Source organism: Megalopta genalis, chromosome 2, assembly GCF_051020955.1.
Source record: "Megalopta genalis isolate 19385.01 chromosome 2, iyMegGena1_principal, whole genome shotgun sequence".
NCBI lineage: Eukaryota > Metazoa > Arthropoda > Insecta > Hymenoptera > Halictidae > Megalopta > Megalopta genalis.
The window spans coordinates 12,206,798-12,232,251 of record NC_135014.1 but is presented as its reverse complement, the minus strand read 5'-3'; the positions used below and the strand labels follow the sequence as shown (position 1 = coordinate 12,232,251).

The 25,454-nt window shown below is 43.4% G+C and overlaps 1 long non-coding RNA gene across 3 annotated transcripts in view; it reads left to right on the top strand.

Moving 5' to 3' along the window:
* Positions 1-25,454, top strand: part of LOC117227164 (uncharacterized) — a 251,767-nt gene that overhangs the window by 166,076 nt on the left and 60,237 nt on the right. For all 3 annotated transcript variants that reach the window (XR_013032635.1, XR_013032634.1, XR_013032633.1), the window contains one exon: positions 21,612-21,664. This is a non-coding gene — a long non-coding RNA (uncharacterized LOC117227164). The remainder of the gene's footprint in view (positions 1-21,611; positions 21,665-25,454) is intronic.

Here is a 25,454-nt window from a genome sequence, read left to right as displayed (position 1 = left end):
TGTCGTCAATGGCTCGGCTGATATCTTGGAAAAACGCGATCTGACTCCGTTCACGAGATCGGCCTCTTACGTTCACGGTTGGAAATCTGGGTGGGCTCATGCTTGGTTGGAAATATCGGGTGATGGAGAAATTGTTTGGCGAATCTGTATGGTACTGTCTTAAAGAGTAGGGTTTAAGCTTTAGAATCGTTGTAGTTTGAGGCGAGGAGAACAATTTTTGAGGCCTGTGCAACGTTTTGAAGTTATCGAACCTTTCAGACATGATTTCTGGAAGTTGTGTTCCGTTCAGGATCGTTCGCTCGAAAAAATCAAATAGTGAAAAAATTATTTGACAAATCAGTATGATACTGTCTTAAAGAGTAGAGTTTAAGCTTTAGAATCGTTGTAGTTTGAGGCGAGGAGCAAAATTTTTGAGGCTTGTGCAACGTTTTGAAGTTATCGAACCTTTCAGACACGATCTCCGGAAGTTGTTTCACGTTGAAGATCGTTTGGTTGAAAAAATCGAATAGTGGAAAAATTATTTGGGGAATCTGTGTGCTATTATCGTAAAAAGTAGAGATTAAGCTTTAGAATCGTTGTAGTTTGAGGCGAGAAGAAAAATTTTTGAGGCCTGTGCAACGTTTTGAAGTTATCGAACCTTTCAGACACGATCTCCGGAAGTTGTTTCACGTTGAAGATCGTTTGATTGAAAAAATCGAATAGTGGAAAAATTACTTTACGAATCTGTATAATACTATCTCAAAAAATAGACTACAAGCTTTCGAATAGTCATAATTTCAATCAAAAAGAAAAATTTTTAAAGTCTGCAGAACGTTTCGAAGTCGTACATCTTCTAGATACTTATTTTGGAGAATGTTTGCACTTCTTCGATATTTCCGCGACAGTAAAGCATGGTTTAAAAAAAAAAATAATTCTGAGAATCGAAAGTACGATTCTTCCTTTTGAAAACAAGCTCAGATCGATTACATTTCCATTCTTTCTCACGAAGTTACAGTAATTAAACGCACCGCTCTATACGTTCGACGTATGATCTGCTTCCTCCGACAACATCGTTCGCAGCGATACCTAAAAAATCCCAAATGCACCCGACACGCGTGTAAACAAGTCCAGAAAATGTGCCAAAGGCAGCTCGTCTAGTTCGTTGATAAAAAAACATTCCTCCTGTCGCCCCTTTGAATCGGATCGAAACGACGAGGCAGCCGGAAAGCGTGTTCGCGCCTGGGCACGCGTGTCGGAGCTAATCTCTGCGGCTGTTCCTTTGACGACGGGAGAGAATAAAGGGGCCTGTTAGACAGAGGATCGAAGAATCGAAACGTCCTTTCAGTCTGGCAGCGGGTTATCCCGGCTTGTAACGCGCCCATAAAGTTCCAGTCCCCCTTGGTTTCTCATTTAGGCGAGGCAACGGTGGATGGGGCCGTTCGAAAAACAATCGGCTTGATAATTATCGCGAGTACAAGGGGGTGTATGAATGGGCCGGGACCTGGAGGGATCGGGGGGGCCGGGGGCCGGGGAAATTAGTCGAGCTCGGTAAAACAGACGCCGGGAACGAACAAAAGAGCAAAGAACTCGGCCCGGCACCGGTACAACCGGCGAACAGATAAATTGGACGAGTTTCGCGGGGGGTTGAACGCGAAAGAAAAATCGTGGAACGGGCTTGGGCGGCGCTCCGTCGTTTGTTTTCCTTATTTTTTCCTCGTCCGGTCCGTCTTGACGACGCTCCTCTTTGTCCCCGCTAAAGTGGAATGAATTATCCGGGGTCAGAGAGCCACCGACGGAGCTTTCCTTCACGGCGATCGCCTGTCCGCGAAATCAATCCATAACCGCGCGATGAACATTCGCCCGAATTTCTGCGGAATTGAACTTTTCGATTGTTGTACGATGAGACTTTGTTCGATAAAAAGTTCGTCTTTTTGCTCGAATAAAAATTGGAAGTTATTCGAATAAATAAATCGACATAATATTCGATATAATATGTCATCGTTATATTCAATATAATATAAAATATTCAGCTAAAAGGAATTCATTATAAGTAAATATTTTAGATAAAAGTCTTAGGCACAAATATTTTAGAGAAATATTTTAGAGAAATATTTTAAACAAATATTTTAGAGAAATATTTCTTCTCGACGGGGTGGTTTCTCGGTGAAAACGTCAGTCTCGAACGAAACCCCATGGAAATACCGTTTCCCTTCCGACCGATCGGTCGTCGGCCCTTCGCTCCGGCGAGTCGCGTTCCCTCCGCGACGTCTCGATTGGATTTTATAGAGAGACTCTGTTAATTATTCTCTTACGACCCTCTTCCGACCTTCGGCCGGTCGCGCACCCCTTCCTCTCCGGCTATCGTTCCGCAGGCCCCGGGCTCGTGGAAATATGAATTTCTCGATATCCTTCGAGTCGTTACTTGGTTCCCGCGGCGCGACCTTCCAACCTCCGTCTTAATTGGCGCGATTAACTCCGACATCGACGGAAAGAAAGCCGGCCGGAAGCTTGGGACAACGTCGAGACAGCGAGGGGTGAAGGATCGAGGAAGAGAAGGGGGGGGGGGTAAAGAGGAAAGAGGAATCGGGGGCCTCGTAATCACCGCGTCAACAGCGCGGAATTGAAAATTTACATGATTACGGATGCAAAGATTGATTTATAGGGGGTGGGGGGGGGGGTGCAGTCAACGACCACGCCTGCCTGCCTGTCTGCCTGCCGTTCAGACGGGATCAATTAACCCGAGCACGCTTCCAAACTTTTCAGACAACGCCCCGCTTCTTCCACAATTTATTTCGGACTTTTTAATACAGCCGCCTTCGGCGTTGTTTGTTAACAATCGTCGACTTGCGGACAGAAACTGTGTTACGCGAGACTTCCTGGCAGCGGCTTCTGCTTCCTTAAATCGCTCATATTTGAACACTGTTGTCTTCGAAATTGATTAACGTTGAGGGAACAATTTTTTTAATTGCGATATTTGCAATATTATTTGTAATATTTAATTGCGATATTTGCAGTATTATTAGCAATATTATTAACAATATCATTTGCAATATTATTAGCAATATTATTAGCAATATTATTAGCAATACTATTAGCAATATTATTCGCAGTATTATTTGCAATATTGCAATATTATTAGCAATATTATTTGCAATATTGCAATATTATTCGCAATATTATTTGCGATATTATTAGCAATATTATTAGCAATATTATTAGCAATATTATTAGCAATACTATTAGCAATATTATTCGCAGTATTATTTGCAATATTGCAATATTATTAGCAATATTATTTGCAATATTGCAATATTATTCGCAATATTATTTGCGATATTATTAGCAATATTATTAGCAATATTATTAGCAATACTATTAGCAATATTATTCGCAGTATTATTTGCAATATTGCAATATTATTAGCAATATTATTAGTAATACTATTAGCAATATTATTAGTAATACTATTAGCAATATTATTAGTAATACTATTAGCAATATTATTAGCAATATTATTAGTAATACTATTAGCAATATTATTAGCAATATTATTAGTAATACTATTAGCAATATCATTAGTAATACTATTATCAATATTATTAGCAATATTATTAGCAATATTGCAATATTATTAGCAATGTTATTAGCAATATGATTAGCAATATCATTTGCAATATCATTAGCAATATTTAATTGAAATATTCAACTGCAATATTTGCAGTATTTTAATTGAATTTTAGACGACGGAAGAAATGTGTTCCGCCATCTTAATCACGTTGAAATTAAGTCGAAATCCGGCCACGAGTCCGACTCGATTTTACACGGCGACGTTTTAATCCGTCGGGCGTATTTTCCAGCAGCTGTGAAATAAATCGAGAGACAATGGGTCGAACAAAGTTACCAGCAGCGCCGGACTGCTGTAAATATTCGAATCCCGGTACGTTCGGGGGAAGTTTTTCCCGGGTGATTGGTGGAATTAGACGTCCCGTGTTTCATCGAACGCTTTATCCGGAAAGTTCCCGGCCGCGGCGGCCGGTCGGCCGGAATTTGTTCTCTTTTTCGGGGCGGTTGCATTATGCTGGTTCCTCGGTTTTCCCTGCGTTCGGGGCGCGCGAAAATCCGATTAAAGGGGAAGCGGACCGCCGAGTGCGACGGCCGTGTAAGAGGGCCACCGCGCGTCGCATCGTCTGGAAAAAGTGGGTGTGTGCCGGTGGCTTCTGATATAATTCACCCCCTCGACCCCCCGGCCTGCTTTCCCCTGTACTCGAAACTGCGCCCGTGCGCTGGCTGCCGGTGACGTCAGCTTCTGCCGCACCCCACCCACGCCCCAGCAAAGTACCCTCGGTAATTTATGCGAACCAGATTTCGTGCCTATCCGCCGCCTCTTCGTATCTCTAATTTCTTCGTGCCCGCCCCTTTCGCGCTTCGATTTTTACCGCCGCGTCTTTCGCACGTTGCATCAAAAATGCATCCGGACACTCGACGATTCTGTCGTGATATCGATCGGCGATGTCTCTTAACACCGAGTGGGACGGATCCCGACGAATTTCGCGCGGTTGCATCAAGAATTTGTAAATCGTTTTTGTTCGTTTCGCTCGGGGGGGTTGAAATTTTCAACTTTGCGAATTTTTCATGCTGAAACCGTGAATGATGGGTGGATGGTTTTTACGGGGAATTATTCCGCACAGTTTCGTGAATACAACGGTATTTTTTTTTAATAGTGGTTCGTTCGTTTAAGCGAGTTTAAATAATTTTTAAACGGAGACCCAATTTGTTGTTCTACACTGAACGTATCCTGCGTCGAAAATACGCGGTTACGTTGTAAATATAAATGTGTATTAAATAATAATAAATAATAATTGTAAATTAGATAGGTAATAATTATATTATAATAATATTGTATATAATATTAATAATAATAGTACTATATATTAATAATTATATATTATAATAATATTGTATACAATATTACTAATAATATTATTATATGTAATAACTACATTATAATAATATTATATATAATATTACTAATAATACTACTATATGTAATAATTATATAATAACAATATTATATATAATATTACTAATAATACTATTATATATAATAATAATTATATATGTATAAATAATGATCGAATGAAGAAACTTATACAATCAGTTTCTCCATTTATGCTTGCAATAATTGATTAGGCGAGAATCGGGGGGAGGGGGTGAGTCTAATTTTCCTCATTATGAGAAAACGAGCAGTGTCATTGTTTACTGATCAAACTTATTATTGAGATAATTTATGCTAAAGTCAATTCGTACTTGAGTTAATTTATATACACTCAAGTGAATATACAGTAACAGAATTAAAATAATAGTAAAACGAAAGATCTGAAATCACTCGTGATTGGCCGTTCGGGGGTATTAACGTGTCTTCCCCGGTCGAGTCGCTGGAAAAATAAATCGGCCCGGCGAACAAGGAGCCATCTAACGAAGCAGAATTTTCGCGATTCCCGGGACAGGGAAAAAACGCGGGAGACCTGGCCGGGCGAGTGGCCCGACGACAGGTTCACAAAGGAAGCAACGAAAGAGTTTTATATTGTATACTTTCGAGTTGTCATCGCCGGCGGAGGGGCAAAAGGAGGGCGAGAGTGGGTGGGACGTTAGGGAGACACAGGCGGAATGATTCGGGGGAACTCGACCGATTTCATCCGCGTTCGGTTATTTTCCTCCTTTTTCTCTTTTTCCGGAGATGGGAGGGGGGATGGGGAGAGAAGAAGAGACGCGGCTGCTGCTGCTGCTGCTTCTGGTTCGGCGTTCGCGAGCGGAATACGAAGAAAACGGAGTCTCCGGATGACGAAGGTTATGCGAGGGGAATGAGAATCCCGCGATGGTATTAGCCAGGGAATTTTCTATTTCAGATTCCGCGAATCCATTTTATCTTAAACTTGGTAGCTCCGTACTGCCGGGGCCTATACCCCGTCCTCGACGGAATTTACCCCCGCGACCTTTCATCCCCACGGGTATTCCCCTTCGACCCCCCGTTCTCCTTCGTCTGGGTCAACTTGCACTCCCGCCAGCCATCGGGCAAATTCATATACTGGGTGGCCTTGCGCACCTGACCCAGCCGGAATATCAATTCGAATCTCGTTCTCTCTCTCTCTCTCTCTCTCTCTCTCTCTCTCTCTCTCTTCTTCAAATTGCAACTGCACTATGTTAGCTTATAATATTCGTGAGCGAGATCTTTTTAATATTCGTCGATAAATATAATTTTAATATGTTATAACATGCATTATTTTAATGTGTATCATTTTAACACGTATTATTTTAATATATATGTACATATATTATTTTAATATCTATTATTTTATATTTTTATATTATATTTATATTTATAGATATAAATATAATAATAATATATATAAAAATAATATATAGAAATAATATTTATTTATATTTATTTACATTATATTTTTATATTATGTGTATTATTTTAATATGTATTACTTTAATATATATAGTATTTTAATATATATTATTATTATATTATTATATTATTATTAATATATACGATATAATATAATAATATATAATAATAATATAATATAATATAATATAATATAATATAATATAATATAATATGATATAATATAATATAATATAATATAATATAACATAATATAATATAATATGACGAATGATAAAGTATGTATCATTTCGAACGGTAGATAGCGTCAAACATTCTCGCGGAATTCCAGCCGCACGAATTTCATCGCGATCATACGTTGGCTGGCGAAGCTTCCAGGACGCAGGAGGCTTATAGAGGCGCAGATGCTTGCAACTATAGTGCTCTAGGTAGAGCCACGAACAGGGCAGACGTTCGTTACGTTGCCAATTCTCGGCGGAAGGCCGGCTAATGGGTCGAGTGTGTTCCCGAAGTATCCGCGTATAAACACAGCTGCAGCGAAGCACGCGTTAATTTTAAGTTGTATTTGAGCGGTCGTTGCAAGCTCGCGAGTTATGCGAGCTATTTCCCTCTCCCTCTCCCTCTCTCTCTCTCTCTCTCTTATTCTTTTTCTCTTTTCCGGCCATTCTTCCAGCCTCCAGCTCCCCTGCAAGGCTCCCATATTTTCGAATCTTCGTCGAGTGCCAGCGAGAAACTCGAAATTCTTTTTCGCTCGTCTCGCGATACTCTTTTGAAGCGAGTCGAGCCGAGTGCTTGCTTTGCGCTTCGAGAATTTCATTGGTGCCGTACAATTTCGTTTCCGGACATTTAGCGTGCAGATCCTGCTGCCAGTCGAGGGTCGAATAAATCAGGGGTTCTGCCGGTGTTTGACCTCGAGCTAGCTGCGCGACCGGAAACCGCCCGCAGTTCATACCGGATGCTCGTTGGATGTGGAACACCGTTCACTAAAAATCACTGAAAATTTCTGCTTCCTTGTGAACATCGGGTGAATTTAATTTATGTAGATTATGAGCCATTTTTAATGTAATATTAACGTTGCGCGTGAAGCAATTTAGTCGGACGCTTCCGAAGAATCTTCGTCGGTTTTTCAATCGTAGAACTTTCGGCTCGTATCAAATCACCGAGGACTTAAAATTATTAAAAATTTGTTAGCTTGTGAAAACGACAAGATCGAATTTATTTAGACTGTTCGTGATTTTTATTCTAAGAAATACAGCTTTTTTAATTATAGTAAATTCTCCCTAATTGACGCTCAAATTGTGCACAAAAGTGGACAATTTGGGAAGAGGAGATACGATTATTCGAGCCTTGTGGCTCGTTTTTATAGTTACCGATGCATTAGAGTTCTCAAATTGTCCATTTTTGTGTAGAATCTGAGCGTCAATTAGGGAGAATTTACTGTAATTGGAGGGTTGTATTTCTTGGAATTCGATTTAAAATAAGCGATTGCTAATTTCATAATTACTAGATACTGTTTTAAATCGTTATTAGCATTAGCAATCATGTGTAGCATTAGAATTAATCATCCTTAGCATTAATCACCCTTAGCATTACTCGATATTTCTAAATCTTACTGAATATTAATTATTATCATTATTACTATTATTAACGACATTCTTACTTAGATTTGTCTCAGCTAAATTATATTAACATAAAATCATAATAATTAATAAATAAAATTATATTAACAATTTAATCTAGAAAAGACATTCATTATGCAATATAAAAATTCTAAACATTTACTATAACTTCAAATTGAGTCTTGCATCCGTTAAGAAATCATTGTATAATTCTAAATCGTATTAATTTCAATCCTATAATTTCAAATCGAGTCTTACGTCTGTTAAAAGAAATCATTATACATATAAATCATATTAATAATTTTACGAAGTGGAAAATATATTCGCAGTCGTTCTCGGACGGATTAATCGACTTCGTCTAACAAATTAGATCGAAATCCGCCCAGCCTCCGCCGTAATACTTGTATCCCGTCACCGTATCCGCGTTTCCCGAGCGTCCAAATAATTACAGCCATCGTATCGTCCATGGCGGACGAGGCGAACGTTTCCGTCGATCGAAAAACAAGTTCCATGGCGTGTTTCCGAGCGATTAGCCCGCGCAAGCTGTACGTCCATCTTCCGTCGCGTTCACGGCAAAAGGATCTCGTGACTGCACGAATAGCAACGCGCGCTTTCTCACTCCCTCTCGCTCGGGCGCGCGCGCGCGGGCGCGCGAACTCTGGGTGCCCGGCGAACGTTCCCGCGGAAATTAATTTCCAAGCTTGGGCATTGTCAAATTTTCAGCAACAAAGCGGCAGGGAGCGGAGGGGTTGCCGAGAGAGGAAACACGCGCGCGTATACGCCTCCGCCAGCCCCATTATTCCTTTTCCGCGGATGGCCGGGAGCATTCCGAAACACGAGCGCATTACGAGCGAAACGTTTCGCGGGGGTGTACACTGTTGCCGGCCGTACACTACCGTCCATAAATATTTGGACACTTACACCTCCCGCATAAAATATCAGCCATTTGCATATCCCGATGAAAACCGCTTTTTCGACGCGGCCGCGGCGTCGACCTTTTGATGAAACCTCCTCGATGAATAAACGATACGTTAATTTGCATTTTTATTACCGCGAGTTTCAGTTTCTTGGCAACGCCGTGTCTGAGACTATGGCCTTTGCTATTTCTACGGGGATCCACGGAGTGTGTTAATGCCGTTTCTTAATAGTCAGCCGTGTTTTTCTTTCCCTTGGGCACGCCGGATCTCGTTTATACGAAGCTTCGAACCGCCTTGCGCGCCGCGCGCACCTTATATTCTCGTACATTTTAGACGATTTTCCTTATTTTACGCATGCGGATTTGTTTATTGTGTTGTTAGGCATCGAGCGGCTCCTACGGCAATTGTTCGTTCTCATTTGAAAATGTTTTCATTAAATTTGAACAACGTTTTGGAAAATCGTGCGGCGATTTTTAGCGGCGTCTTGATCTACGTAATCGTTAAAGATCGTGTACTTGGACGGTTTTTATAAATATTGTTCTTGTAGATGTCTATAAAAATTGTTGCACGTGTAATTCAGGGGTGAAACTGCCCCTTAGAAATTGTTTTAGCAAAAGTGAAGACTGCGACTCGAAAGTAAAATTAATTTCGTTGACTGTCACTGGCACGCAAAATTTGTCTTACCCTCGCACGACGAACAATCAATAATTTTTTTAAGACTTCAGCAATGAAATACAGTTGCATAATATTTTTATATGCGTAGCCCAGTAGAAACTGTTTCTCAGAAAAATATCGAGCGATGGTAAATACTGTAATCGGATCGAAAATAAAATTATTCTCATCGACTGTCGCTAGCAACAATCATTCAATAATTTGTTGAGACATCAACGATGTAAGACAGTCTTCAAAAATTGTTGTACATATAATCTAGTATTAAAACTGTCTCTGAGAAAAATATCGTACAAAAGTAAGTACTAGCAACTGTGTAAAAAATAAAATTGTGCTTATTTAGCATCATGAGCATTCAAAGTTGTCCTATCGCTGCAGAACAATCAATCAGTAATTATTTAAGACATCAACGATAAAATACAGTCTTCCAAAATTTGTGTACATGTAATCTGGTATTAAAACTGTCTCTCAGAAAAATATCGTACAAAAGCAAAGGCTACAACTGTGCCAAAAATTAAATCTCTTTCACCTAAAAATGCCACAAAATTGTCCTCCCTTTACAAAATCAGCAATAATTTCTGAAGACGACGTTTACAACGAAAAAAATTACTAAAAACTCTTGCACACTCGACCCAGCATTAAAACAGCCTCCCAAGCAACTACCATTATTTATTTACGAAGCAGTTTAAACGCCGAGTTAAATACACAAGAACGTTCAATAACCTTGTTCCGTTGTAAACGTCTTTAGAAATTATTGCTTGCTGATTCCGCAGAGAGAGAGAGAGAGAGAGAAAGAACAACTTTGACATCTTTAGAATGATCCAAAGCAGAGCTCACAACTGTGTGAAAACCGAAATCACTTTCATCCATAACGCCGCAAGGTTCTCTTCCGCGATAAGGGTTGCTGCAGCGTTCCCGGTAAAAAAGAAAAAAAAAGAGAAAAACGACTCAAAAGCGACGCTTTCTAAAGAAGCAACGACCACGAGCGTTAAAAGAAATACGCGAACAAAAGCCCGGTTGGAAAATATCATCGAATCTGGTTTGAATACAGAAGTGTCGAAACGGGGAACAATACTTGTGGAGGGTAGTGTACGTCCGCGTGGTAATTCTCACATTCCGGAGTCTGCAGGTGCGGAGGCAGAGGGCGAGAGGGCGAGAGGGAAAGAGGGGGAGGGCGGCGTAGAAGGGAACAGAAGGTGGATCGACGTGTACACGAGTCGACAGTGGATCTAAACCCAGCCTCCGGTTTCGTAATTGAATCACACTCGAGGCCGACGAGGCATAAAACGCGGATTAAATACGACGCATACGTGGAAGCGAACCCGTTTGGGGTTCGTCGAGTGGCAACGGTGAAAAGGGAGGCTCCGGGGGTCGAGAGGGGTCGAGGGGTTGCCGCCGAGTGTCGGTGTGGCCCTTGAACCGCAGGAAAACCTCACCGGGGGTCCTCCCTCGGATTTAATGCGCTCGCAATTAGTCGCCGGGCATCTTTCGCCGGCTCGAGAAATCCGCGAATCGAGGTTTCGCGTGTTTCGGACGGCGAGAAGGAGAGAGAGAGACAAAGAGAGAGAGAGAGAGAGAGAGCCGGCCCCGATGATTTCCTCGCCCCGATTTTCCCCGGATAGATGGATCCTCTTTTTCAAACGCGGCCCGATGAACGAGCCCCGACGAATCGAGCGTATCGGAATCGCGCGTTTGATCCGCTCGGAAACGTATTTATGGACCCTGATGAATCGGAGCCGCCGGAGGTGGGCAAACCTCGATTCTCAAAGTTAATTGCGCGAATCACCCACCTGGATTCTTTTGACAGTCGACCGACGATTTTTCCGCTCTCCTAAACCCCGGCCGCCCCGTCTCTTCGAATTTTTCGGAGACTCTTTCTTCACAGAGAACTTCACTCTGCTTCTCGTTGCTCGGCGAATCAGAGGCGGCCGAGGACTGCCGCGGAGACCTTGGGGTCACCGATTATCGCTGTGACTTCGGCGGAACTTCTTTGTAATTGCTGCGAACGAGAGATCTGTTCTTTTCTTTTTTTTGTGTGAATGAGCGTTCGTTCGTTAGACAAGGAATGGAAAAATTGTTGCAACGATTGAGAACGTTGCAGTTAATTTATTTTTTATGAAATCGGTGGACGTTGAAACGAGCGAATCATTTCGCTGTATTTAAAATTGTTCGTTGTTGATAGCAATGTTAACCGATTTTCATATAATTTTAAGTCCGTGTGTATGGAAAGTTTAAATTTGTATATTATTATATATTATTATATATATTAGTATATATTATTAGCAGACTGCAACGAAGATGAGTTATTGAGTAAACGTTTCTTTCTTTTCTCAACAATTTCAGTGAGGTTGAAATAATACATGCACGTTCTTGAATTTTTTAAAAATATTTTTATCGTTCGAAATTTCAGTCACTCATTTTTATTATAATTGCATAAAATTCGCAGTCCAATTACTAGCATATATTATATTTTCTGCCTCTGTTATTGTGAAAATGAGTGTCTACCCTCTCTGACATATAAATAAATTAAATTAAATTATAATTAACTATTGTATATATATAAAGTCTAATTAATATAATATTTAGGTAATGAAAGGTCAGAATATATTATTCATCTTTCCTGTTATTTAAATCTGTGAGATACAACATAACATAACCTAATTCTTCGCTAGATACTTCAATATTTATACCGTCGTAAGACGCGAATCCTTAAATTGCCGTATCAAAGCTGTTAATAAATCTGATCGAATGAACAATCTAATAAGTTTCTCCAGGAAAATGTTCTTTAATACTTCGAAACATTAGTAGAAATATTTATCGTCCAAGAAAGCGCTATCATAAATCGATCCACAGATTTCGAAGAAACTCGGCGACCCCGAAAATCTTGCACCCTCCACGCGCGCGAATCGCAGAGAATGGCAGAGAATCGCAGAGAATCGCAGAGAAACGGCTGATGGGAAGGCTGTCGATGGACGATTTTTTTCGAGCTTCTTCGAAGCTGGGAGAAATCGGGGTTCCTCGAGGGGTGATCTCTGCTCGTGTAGACACATGGGCGCGCTTGTATGTGTGCGTGTATCGGTAACCGAGCGGCGGACGTCGACAGGAAATTACGAGAACGTGAGACAGAGGGATGGCAGAGTCGGAGATTGAGAGGAAGCCGGCTCGAGAGAGTTTGATGAAAGGGTGGAATCGGAGGGCGGCTGTGCAAATCGAATCGGTTTTACGGCACTTGAATCCTCGCGTATCCCCTTCGACGGGCCCCGCTGGCCACGAGGAGAGGACACGTTCGAGAGTTTTTGATTCCGCCAGGTTACCCCGTCGAATCCGATTTCCTTCTCTCGATTCCGGTCGACGCGTGACCGCGGCCTTATCGATGCCCGCGACGCACCCCCCTGTTCACGACAACGGTAGCAACCCCCGCGCCGGAAGTTGTCCCGAGACACGCGTTTCGATCGTTCGACCTGTTCGGTTGACGGCGCTGATCGTGGAAGTAACTTCGGCGCGACTCGGATCGCGGATTTTGTTAGCTCGAAAGATAAATAATTTCTGCTTTTTTTCAAATATTTATTTTATTATTTTTATATTATATTTCTCTATTTTATTTATTTCGTACCCTCATATATTTAGTGAGAGCAAGAACTCGTCTTCCCCCCCTCTCCTCCGATGACTCAGAGTGGGTAGATGCGAACTATACGGTCCCTTAATTATTATCCGGAAGGAGGTGATTCCTGACGTCATTCGAAGCAACTTTTTCCTTAGCGAAAATGTTCTACGAAGCTTCGTTTACGAGTTATCAACGAAAAACATTGACCAATGAGAGGCCAACGAGCGGTCGACGCCCAGTTTCGCCGATTGGCTCGGCCACCACGCGCCAGCCGAGCTCGCCGATCATTGGTCAGTGTTTTTTGTTAATAATTCGTTAACGACGCCTCGGAGAGAATTTTTGTAAAGGAAAAAGTTTCTTCGAATGACCTCAGGAATCTCTAATTTCCCGGAAGTACCATAATTTTGAGATAATAATTTTTTAGATTATTTTTACTGGGCATAAAAATCTGCAGTCTAATCTCGATGCTTGAAATAGTTGAAAAAAATCGCTTTTCACTTGTCGATTATTTATCTCGACGGAATATTCGACGATATATTTATAAAATATTTAGAAAATATTTAGAAAATATTTGGAAAATATTTCTAATGTGCAAGGAATCAATGAAACGAATCGAAATAATTATATTTCGATTATTTAGACGATTTTGGCGTCGAATGAGACGTCCTGCGCCAGTGGACGATGGCGCTCGAGTTCATGCAAATTGCGAAATGGAATTATACATTTTTACGACGGTTGTTTTCTCGGGCACAGACTGTTTGGAATGCAGCCTCATAATATTGTCTTGGGAACAGAGTTTTCTCGGTAGTCTTCCTTTCCGCGTTTGAAGTCTGATTCTATAAGGAGAGTTCTTGTACTTCGTTTCCAGCTGGAATTACATTTTCTTTCGCGCCCGAGAAATTTCTCGGCCTCAGTCGTCCAAACGATTTCGTTTCTTTTTTTTTTTTTTAAGGAAGATTCGCAATAATTGTTCGCAATCTGGTAATCTTGATAGTCTTCGCACAGAACTTGTGTTTCGCGTTTATTCTTTATTCCTCGATCTTTCGTCTCCCTTTTTCACTTTCGTCGCTTTTTCAACTGATTTTTCCGCTGATTTTTAAACCGACTTCCTTGCTCGATTCTTCCTCACTTCTTAATTTACCTTTCGCACACCGCTTTCCGTTTTTCCGTTCGCTTTTCCCACCACCCAATTTTCCTCGTGGATTTCCTCTTTCATTTAGGTTTCTTTACCGAACACAGATCTCCCGCTTTACATCCTCCATCGTCCTTTTGATACTCTTTTCTCCTCTTTCTTGCCGCACAGTTTCGGAGTCACGGTCGCGTATATTTTCAAAAGTCTTCCCGACTTTCTCGAGATCTTTGTCCTCTTTGGCCGGTCCTCTTTTTTCGCTATATTTCTTTTTTTCTAGCTTCTTCTCTGCTGTAACAATTGTGCCTCGTTTTAGCGGAAAACGTTCTCGTTCTGTTTTGAAACAGTGGAGAGAGATTTTGCTCAGGGAAATTATGTTCTCTAGTATTTTGAGAAGCCTCTATCGATGACGTCTCGTTCCACAAAGCTGACAAAAATGTCGCTGATCGCGGATTTTTATGAAGACGCGACGAGGATTCGAGTTCCGCGTTTCAGAATCTGTTCGCTTTATCCATCGACTGACCTAACTTTATTCTAATCATTTCCGATGAATATTTGAGCCGTCTATTTTGGAGCCCCAGTCCATGTTCCAGAATCATATCGAGCCAGCTGTTTCGATATTTACATATCCACGTTGCAACATTTTTTAGATTAAAACGTGAACTCCTCGAATATCTGGATTTTAAAATAGACTCGCGCCACTTTCGAACGTAAACGGCTAATTTCTCCGAAACAATTCGAATAACGGCGAATTCCGATTATATACGTTATCGTGTAAACAAATTCTCGACGGTCTTATCTGCTTGCTTCGACGGAGAATCTCTTTTCAGCGAGACCTGTCGAAGCGGAGAGTGCATCGAGAGCTCGTCGGCTCCCGTTGGAACTTCGGAACAGTTTCCTCCGATTGTGCGACGGAGAATCGTCGGCGAGAATGGACCCAGAAAGCGTCGGCGAGCCGGCCGAGTAAATTGTTTACGAAATTTCGGAATAACAGCCGCGTTTCGCGCGATGTCTGGCGAATAAAAGAAAGGACCATCAATCTCGGTGACCCGGTTTTCGGTCGCGAAGGGGCGCGGCGAACGCGACACCGGCGAGAGAAGATCTTTCCGGCGACGCGCGCGACCGGTGCCGTTTATGAGCGAACAGTTTTCAAACTGTTTCGTAAGAAAGATGAATAGTCGCTTTTGAGAAAACTCGGCTGACGCCGTTTCGCCCGGGGCGCATTGAATTTCATTATTGTTCCGGCCCTGATTTATCGCGGTTCGCTCGCGAATTAATCCGGCGGCGGGCCGCGGCGGGCCGACGGCGGGCGCGCGATCGTTGAAATTCATTTTACGACGATAACACTTGCGCGAGCTCGTTATTATTATTGTACCGATTAATTCCGGCGAATCCCCCCGGCGGTGTCGAGATAAAGAGCGGACTCGAGTTTTCGAATAGTTTATAGCGAATAATCGCATCCGCGAGCGAAGAGAGAGAACCTCCTGCCGCGCCCATCGTTATTCATTTATTCGACGATCGAGAACGGTGTTTTCCACGTTTTTCACGATCTCTTCCTCGAATATTCTTCGGAATCGAAATTAAACAATCGAATTTTACAGTCTCGAATAAATTCAATTCGTGCGTCGTTCAATTTATGATCGTCCGTTTAACACCGAACGAGCGGCGTTCGCGCCGTTTTTTAGCGACTTCCGTTATCATTAGACTGCGGCGGATCCTTTTTTTCCCTTTGCGTTTGTAATAAATATATGCGTTGTTGCAACGCGACACAGTTTAGTTGCACAGCATGAAGAATTTAACGATTCGATCGCGTTATTTGTTTTAACTGGACTGCGGATTGTTTTAGTGATATAAAAATATATACGTTTTAACATTTTTTCGAATTCTTTGAATCTTTCAAATTGTTCGGGATTGCATTCACTCGAGTTTCTCCCCTCCCCCTCCCCATGAATGCGTTAAATCCGCAGTCCGTGTGCAACGCACGTAGATCATTCAAGATGGATCAATTTTAAACGGGATAACTTTTTCGAAATTTGACCGAACGGGTTGAATTACTCGATTATTTTCAGAAGAATTAGTATAACTTCATTGACCGTGAAAGAAACAATTGGAAATCATTTTGAGTTCCATTCCCACTACCTTCAGTGTTCAAATGGAAGCTTAACGTCCGGTTTGGAACATCCGGAGCCTCGAAAAAGTCTTGAAAAAGTCTTGAAAAAGTCTTGAAAAAGCCTCGAAACAGCCTTGAAAAAGTTTCGATAAAGCCTCGAAAGAGCCTCCAAAAATTTTCGAAAAAGCTTCGGAGAGAGAGAGAGAGAGAGAGAGAGAGAAAAAAGCCTTAAAAAAACTTCGAGAAAGCTTCGAGAAAGTCTCGAAGAAACCTCGAAAAAGCCTCGAAGAAACCTCGGAAAAGCCTTGAAAAAGCCTCGAGAAAGCCTCGAAAAAACTTTGAAAAAGCCTTGAAAAAGCTTCGAGAAAGTTTCGAGAAAGTTTTGAAAAAGCCTCGAAGAAACCTTGAAAAAATCTCGAAGAAGCCTCGAAAAAGCCTTGAAAAAGCCCCGAAAAAACTTTGAAAAAGCCTTGAAAAAGCTTCGAGAAAGTTTCGAGAAAGTTTTGAAAAAGCCTCGAAGAAACCTCGAAAAAGCTTCGAAAAAAGTGCCAAGCTTCACAATAAAAGCTGAACATCGATTTGGAATCCGAAAAAGCCGGCGAGAAAGCTATTTGGTAGATCGAGTTACGAGTCGCAGCTGCGATAGCAAAGGCAACCCGCGCAACAATGGCATCGCTTTCGAAGACTTCATTACACTTCCGAGCCCCTGGCTCGGTCGTTTTTTCACCTCTGGAAACATTTTTTCGTCTACACTAAAATCACGAACAAACACTCCGTTTTGAAAATTCCCGAAGCTCTCGGCTTCATCCCTCGGCCGCGGATCATTACGATCATATCGAACATAGGAAGCTCGAATTTTTACCGCGAACTCTCCGATCGGTGTCCGCGTTTGTGAACTTTCGAGCCCGCAGGATTTTCGACAGGATCGTAAACATCCGAGCGCGAGGGGTATGTTTTTCGACAAAAAGCTCGGCGAAGTTTTACGTCGGAGCAGAGCTCGACTGTGTTTCCAGTTTTACACCATCGAGAACCAACCCTTCACCGTCGCGCGACCCCCCGCCGTTTCGCGCGGCTGCAGCCGAACCCGTCCTGCTTTTTTGCGAAGTACGCGCTCACCCGCCCCCTCCCCTCCCGTGTCGCGAAGAAAATTACCCTATTACTTGCACCGTGGCGGGCGAAAGTATCGTTCCGCGGACCGGTCGAATTTTCGGAATTGCCGGCTGCGCATTCGCTGGGAGAAATCAGGTTCGACGACTGCATACGTAACGAGATCGGAAGGGATATTCAAATTACCGGTCTCCACGGGTGCCCGGTAATGGGCCGAGCCGATATATTTTCACCCTCGACACTCGTCCCTTTCGTATCCACCGTTGGAAAATGCCGGGGAGATCGTCGCCGGACGCCTACAACCCTTTCCTGCAACCCTAACCCCTTGAAGCCATTCATGCGGTCAGACCGAAGCGCGGAAATCCTCGACGATTACGCGCGAATTATGTCTTTTGCTGCGTTGTCCGTCGAGAACGGTACCCTAATTCATCCCTTCGTTTTAACTCGTCGATAAAATTTACACCGAAATCGCCGATCATCGGATTTTAATGCTACGTTTAATGAATTACCAAAATATTATTATCGACGATCCGGACGATTTTAAAATACAATTTTAATTTGCGAGTGTTTATATTTTAATACAATATCGAAAGAATTACTGAGATATTGTTGTCGCGTCAACGATTTTTAACAATACAATTTTGGACTAAGGGTGTTTATGTTTTAATGCTGTATTTAAAGAATTACGAAAATATTATTATCGACGATTTCAACGATTTTAAAATACAATTTTGTATTAAGAGTGTTCATATTTTAATACCATGTTTAATAAATTATTAAAATATTGTAATCAACAAGCTGAACGATTTTAAGACACAATTTTGAATTAAGAGTGTTCATATTTTAATACCTTGTTTAATAAATTACTAAAATATTGTAATCAACGAGCTGGTCGATTTTAAAACACAATTTTGTATTAAGAGTGTTCATATTTTAATAACATATTTAATACATTACCAAAGTATGATTATCGATAAATTCAACAATTTTAAAATACAATTTTGAATTTTATTGAAGTATTACTATGTGAATCTAGATTAAAAAGAAGCAAAGTGAACCGATTATTGACATTGATAATTAGACAGCGAATTTTATGCATTTATAATAAAATTGGGCGGCGGTAATTTAAAATGGAAGAAAGATTAAAGGAATTTCAAAAGGGCATTGCCTTGTATTGAAGCCATCAAAGTGATCAAAAAAAGAATTAACTCATCATTTAGTTTTTATTTCTTGCAACTATTGTATTCACATTTTATCTCGCACAGAAAAATTATATCCTATTATCCTATTATATATAGGAAAACTTGAAACTAGCCATTTTCACTGACACGTCGAAATTTAGTGTCGATCAATTCCCAACAATTATAATTCTGCACTGAAACATAAAATCGTCCAAAAAGATTGGAACATCGCAGACGTCTCGCGCTCTTCAAAAATAATCTAAACGCGCCTGAACAATCACGATATCATCAAAAAACATGCCATTGTATCGACAACAATCCAAAGAATCACTCTACGTAAAAATCATCCCTGCAGCTTTCATGCGAAATCCAGGAAAAATTCTCGAACATTCGATTCGATCACGTTTCCGGGAAGTTTCAATTTTGATTGTGTTTGGATCCCGCGAGATATTTTTACGCGACGGGTTCGTTCGGCAGTTGGTGTCAAAGCATCCGTCAGAGGCGCGCGTATAGCAGCGGACTCGGCTAAAAAACGGCCGAGTTTAGGCGTGAATTAGGCGGGTTTAGCCGTGCCGCCAAACGCAGGCACGCGAGCATCAGAGCGGGCGCATGGCCCCGGCCATTTCCATCGACCGTGACGTTTGTCAGCTTGATGGACGCGAGTCGCACCGTGCGCAATCAGTGCGTGCATGCCCGGCGCGACGCAAAACTGTCATTTCCTCGATCGATCGATCGTCGTCGCACGGAATCATCGATACAGGGCCGCGACTTTGCTCTCCGCCGCGGCTCTTCGGCGCGTCCGCTTGCTTTTCATTTCCGGCTCGTTGTTTCTCGACGAACGAGGCCACCCAGCCTCGCGATTTCTGCGTTACACTTTAATTCCGTTCGGTATCCTGTTGTCCTCGTTCGTTTCGTCGTTATCTGTCGCCCGTTGCGGCCGAAAGTCGGCCGTGATTCACGCCGCGGCTCGTTCCCATCGAAATAACCGAAGTCCTAACGCTTTAAAACCATCGCGACAATCGAAATGATCGAAATGGCTTGATTTCTTAACTTTTTTCTGTCGTTGAAATGTTTCTGTGAAACATTCGTTCACGAATTTATAATCGATTTCGGCATTTATCGTAATTTATCGTAGTTTATAGTAATTCGAGATCGTCGATCTTCAACCGTCGATTTTCAGTGCCGAACAACGTTGCCGGCTGAATCTGAAAAAAAATGTTAGCTTCTACGGATCACCCTGTAGGTCAATTTCCACTGCACGCTTTTCAACGAAAATGTTGGACAGAATCTCCAAACAAATTGCGAGATGATCCGTCCGGCAGTTTCTTCCAGAAAAATATCGCGAGCATCGCCCAGCTTTTAACGCGTTAAAAAATGTCTGTGCTCGTTTTGGCTGGTACACGCGTACGAAAATACGAGCGAAAAAAATGTTTGGATCTAATTCGGGATCACCGACGGGGCTCGAAATCAGTGGGAATCCGTGCCGAGTGGGATTTCGTGGGGGCGAAGTAAGGCGCGAAGGGAAAGGGTGGCGGGTATCAGGACTCCGAGCGACGGGAATCCGATGTCAGCCTGTTAGTCACGCGTCTTAAAAGTTATGCACCCTCGGTTCCGGGAGAGCTTGCAATCGGAGCTTACGATTTACTGCAGTAATTACCGAAATTACTGCACCGCATAATGACGGTAATTATCGCCGTAATTCGCGGTAATTGCCGCAGCAATTACCGGACTCGAATCCCGAAGATCAACGGAAAGGTCGACCGGTAACCGTAGGCAGTGATTTCGGCCCTTCCTTCGCTCCTGCGACCCTAACCACCCCCCGCGTCTCCGCCCGTCGACGTTTATCGATCGCGTCCTAAGAACGCGGCGACGGATTGTCGTCTCGGGAGCCAAGGTCGATCGCTGACACGCGATCGGCCTTTCTCATAGATCGATGATTCCCTTCGTCGCGAAAGATCTGAGCTGTTTTCGCGATTCGACCGCGGCTACCATGATCCTGCGATGATTCTGTGCCCCGTGTTTCTGTGTCTCGTATAACTGTGCCCCGTGTTTCTGTGCCCCGTGTAACTGTGCCCCATTTTTCTGTGCCCCGTATAACTGTGTCCCGTGTTTCTGTGCCTCCACATTTCTGTGCCTCCATATTTCTGTGCCCCATATTTCTGTGCCCCGTATTTCTGTGCCTCCATATTTCTGTGCCCCGTATTTCCTTGCCCCGTATTCCCGTGCCCCATATTTCAATGCTCCTTATTTCTATGTCTCCATATTTCCGTGCCCCGTATTTCTGTGCCCCATATTTCTGGGCCCCATACTTCTGGGCCTTATATTTCTGTGCCCCGTGTAACTGTGCCCCATTTTTCTGTGCCCCGTATAACTGTGTCCCGTGTTTCTGTGCCTCCACATTTCTGTGCCTCCATATTTCTGTGCCCCATATTTCTGTGCCCCGTATTTCTGTGCCTCCATATTTCTGTGCCCCGTATTCCCGTGCCCCGTATTTCAATGCTCCTTATTTCTATGTCTCCATATTTCCGTGCCCCGTATTTCTGTGCCCCATATTTCTGGGCCCCATACTTCTGGGCCTTATATTTCTGGGCCCCATGTTTCTGTGCCCCGTATTTCCGTGCCTCCATATTTCTATGCCCCGTATTCCCGTGCCCCGTATTTCCGTGCCCCGTATTCCCGTGCTCCATATTTCTGTGCCCCAAATCTTACACGCTGACAGCGAAACATAACAATAAAAGACAAATAGATCATCGATTTCTGCAATTTTTCTTTTTCTATACGTTTTTAATCCGGGGGCACGGAAATTGGGACAGGCACAGAAACTGGGACACCCACCCTATAATGTCAACGACGCGCTAATTGGGTCGTCGCTACTTTGTTGCAGGACGAGGCCGCGGACGGAGCGAGGAGAAACGAGGCAGTAGTTTCCCGAGCGAGGTGAGTTTGCCCGCCGCGTTTCCGCGTGGAAAACGCGTGACGGGATTAAGCATCGGCCGCGAAAGCCGACCCCGAAAATTACGATTTCCCGTCCGGCGTGCTTAAAGGGGGGGGGGGAGGGCGCCCTTTAGACGGTCCCAATCTGCTGTCGGGGATCCATTGTGTAATCCCACCCGCACCTAGATACAGGTGCATTAACGGTAATTGACCATCTTCGTCGCCTGTCCCTCGACGAACGATCTACTTCGCGGTCGTCGTACTTGTTTCGAGAAACGATCCACCATCTGGAATTTTTGATACGATCGTTTACATTGGAGCACGTTTTAGCACCCGATTGTTGATCGATGATTGCCGGTCCCTCTTTGGACAGTCTCTGAGATCTTGTAGATTTAGTAAATCTACGAGAATGGGCAATTTTTGTATTAAGACGTTTTTCTTTAAATGATTTTTGACGATTTTTAAATTGATTTGTCGGTGTCGTAATAATGAAATAAAACGATCAAGCAATAAAATATAAATAATTATTGTGAGAAGAAACCGTATACGGTGTTTAAGTTACAGATAGCGTACTCTAAGAAATTGTTACATATTATTGCAATAAGGTTATCTATTTCCGAGCTAGCTACATACAATTAAATTTTTTATTACAATCTAAATAGTCAATGGTCAGTACTTTTTACGCGCGACGAGTATAGTCGTCGTGAGGCAAAATAATGGCACTTCTCCATGACGAGTATACTCGTCGGACACAGCTAACTGGTTAAAATCTTTTTACTGCTGCTGACGTATATTTACGATGTATCTATATATTATATCGATTATAATATATTATAGATTATAATAGATTGTAATAGATTGTAATAGATTATAATAGATTACAATAGATTATAATCTAATTTCACGCGAACTGTACCATTACTTGTTGTTCGCAAAGATCTATGGCCTCGATCGCGAGGTATGATCGATTTTACACTATGTTAAAGAAAAGAAAACTGGTTCCACACTTTTATCGCTTTCCTCGAAACGAGAAGCGTCCAGAATTTTCCTACACGGAAAGACAAAACAATTACACCAATCGTTCGCAGCCGTGAAAACGATTCCTCGCTAAATTTCGATACCAGATTGATCGAAACCGAGCAGATTCTTTGTAAAAAAAATTACCGAGCCGGTTTCCCGGTTCGCGTAGCGTAAAAATCGCGGGAGAGTATCGGCGACAAGATTCTGTTATTTCTGCGGGGCACTCGAAGGTAGTCTCGATGTTATCAAGAATTCTAGTTGCAAATCGTCTTCCACCGGATCCCGAGACTTGTCGAAAGAGCCCCGGGACGATCGATAGGAATGTTTTCGCGAGAAAGGAACGAGCGAACGATGGAGCGAGCGCCGGAGACAAACGTGGGACGGTAGACCGGGAAAAAACAACGCCGGAGAAAGAGAGAGAAAGGGATGAGAAGGGAGGCGGAAGGTGGTGCAAGAGGGTCGAAGCAACGTCGTCGCGACGGCGATCGTTTCGGTAGCTTTGACGAATGGGTTTCGAGGTATCTTTCCGCGCTGGTAGTCGCGTCGCGTTGAGTCGCGTCAAGTCGAGTTGAGTCGAGTCGAGTCGCGCCGAGTTGAGTCGAGTCGCGCCGGGTCGAGTCGAGTCGCGCCGAGTCGAATCGAGTCGAATCGCGTTGAGTCGAATCGCGTCGAGTCGAGTCGTGCCGAATCGAGTCGCGTCGAGTCGAACCGCGTCGAGTCGTCTTGCGTCGAGTCGTCTTGCGTCTCGTCGTCAGGCCTCGCCTCGCCATTTCTCGTGTCGCCTCTCTTCTTCTCGCGTCGCCTCGCGACGTCGAACGATGATATTTCTCAGACAGCGATAAATATGCAAAAGGAGTCGCTGAAACTCGAGCCACCTGGCCCACGGCGCTCACCTTTTACGCCTCCGCCCCGTTCCGCAGAGGAAGAGCTCGCTGTCGATACTCGTCCGCCATTTGTTATTCCTCGTGAAAAGACAGACTCCGCGGGATCGCGTCGAATCTATCGCGAGTGATTACGGGGGCCGGGAAGAAAAGGGGACAAGGGGTGCATCGTTCCGCGTGCCTCGAGGACCCGATCTTCCCGGATGCGCGATCGACCGCTCAACGACGCGAACGCCATTAAGGGCTCGACGCTTTTTCCCTCCCTAATATCCTCTCGAAATAACGATCGAGTGTAGTCACGCCGAGGTTCCGTCGTGGAAAGTGTCAAGGGCTCTTCCGAACCGTTTGCCGAAGAAATTTTAGCCCTGCTGACTGACGCAGGAACGATACGCTGGGTCGCCACCGACCCCTTCTCCGTCGAATGACTCTATTTTCTACGTGGCGCTTGCAGGAAACGACCGGGCGTCAGCTAGTTTCCCGAGGATCGGCAACGATTCTCAAGTTCGAAGGGTTGCAGATCGTGAACGGACTTAACGCTCGCGAAACGATCACTTAAACTACCCCTAATTGTACGTGTATTATGATATAGTCGAGTTTCGTCGAGATCCTAAGTGTGCATCATAGCAGAACGTGATTAATTAATTAATTCGAAATTTATGTATTCGTATATTTTCTTATTCATTTTCTTGTTTACTTATACATTATATAGCGAGATGGTGACTTAAACACCCCCTAATTTCTCGTGGACTACTTCATGCTCGATTTTCATAAAGATCCATGGCATCGATCACGAGATATGATCGATCTCACACTCGCTATATTGCAGAAAAGAAAAATTATTCCACCCCAAATTTATCACAGTTTCAATCATCTCTGCTTCAAAAGAGAACCTAAAATCACCGAAGCCATGACTTAAACTCGCCCTAATTTCGAGGGAACTACATCACAAATCATTTTGCAAGCGATCCTTGCCATCGACCGCGATCTACGATCGAAATTCGCTGCGGTCTACTTCCGTACCCGGTGTACGATAACAGTATCCGATGCCCAGAAGCCAGCGCGCGCGCATCACGAAGATCAGTTTCTAGTGGCGGTTTGGCTCGAATTTCTTAACGAGTCCGTCCCGACGATCCCGTCGACGGTAGGTTGAATTCCGACGGGCGAGCTCGCAACAACGAGGCGAATCGCGGCCGCGGTCAACAATCGCCGGCTACGCAGCGGGAATTGGAAACGACGGCGCGTCGACGGTGCTTGCGCCATGCCGCGAACATGCGATTGTTGCAGCCCCGTCGTCCATTATTCCGCGAATAATTTTGCAGCAGAATCGAACCACGAAATTGGTCGCGCCCCGGCCCATTCTTCGCGCGACGACGATTGTTGGTTCGCTGGCTCTCTCTATCGCGCGCGCGCCTCCGAACGCGGTTTTAAATAAACCTCGCAACGGGGCCGAACAATTAACGGGTCCCTCCTGTCAATGGCTTGTTAACGGCGTCCGATTACGACGTCCATTTCCGCCGGAGAAATTGTCGTTAAGAATAATTAGCGGGACTTCACTGACCCACTAACTGAAACCGATATCGCCTTGCACTGGAGATCCGCTGGAATCAAGAGGTTGTTTTTAGCGTAACTCGCGCTCTTTATCTTCCATTAGGGATTCTGTTTACGAAGAAAAGAGAATCACGTTCGCAAGGGTCGTTTATGCGTGCTTGGAAAAAGGTCTGAACACTTTTTCGGTGCGCCCTTCGCTGACGCGCTTTCAACGCGGAAAAAGTGGTGTCGTGTATCGCATCGCTCGCACGATTATCTCTGAAAAACCAGCGGTGCTATTGCGACCGAAAAATTTGAGGATGCAATTCGAACATCGTAGAACGTCGTTTCTTTTATTAGAACTC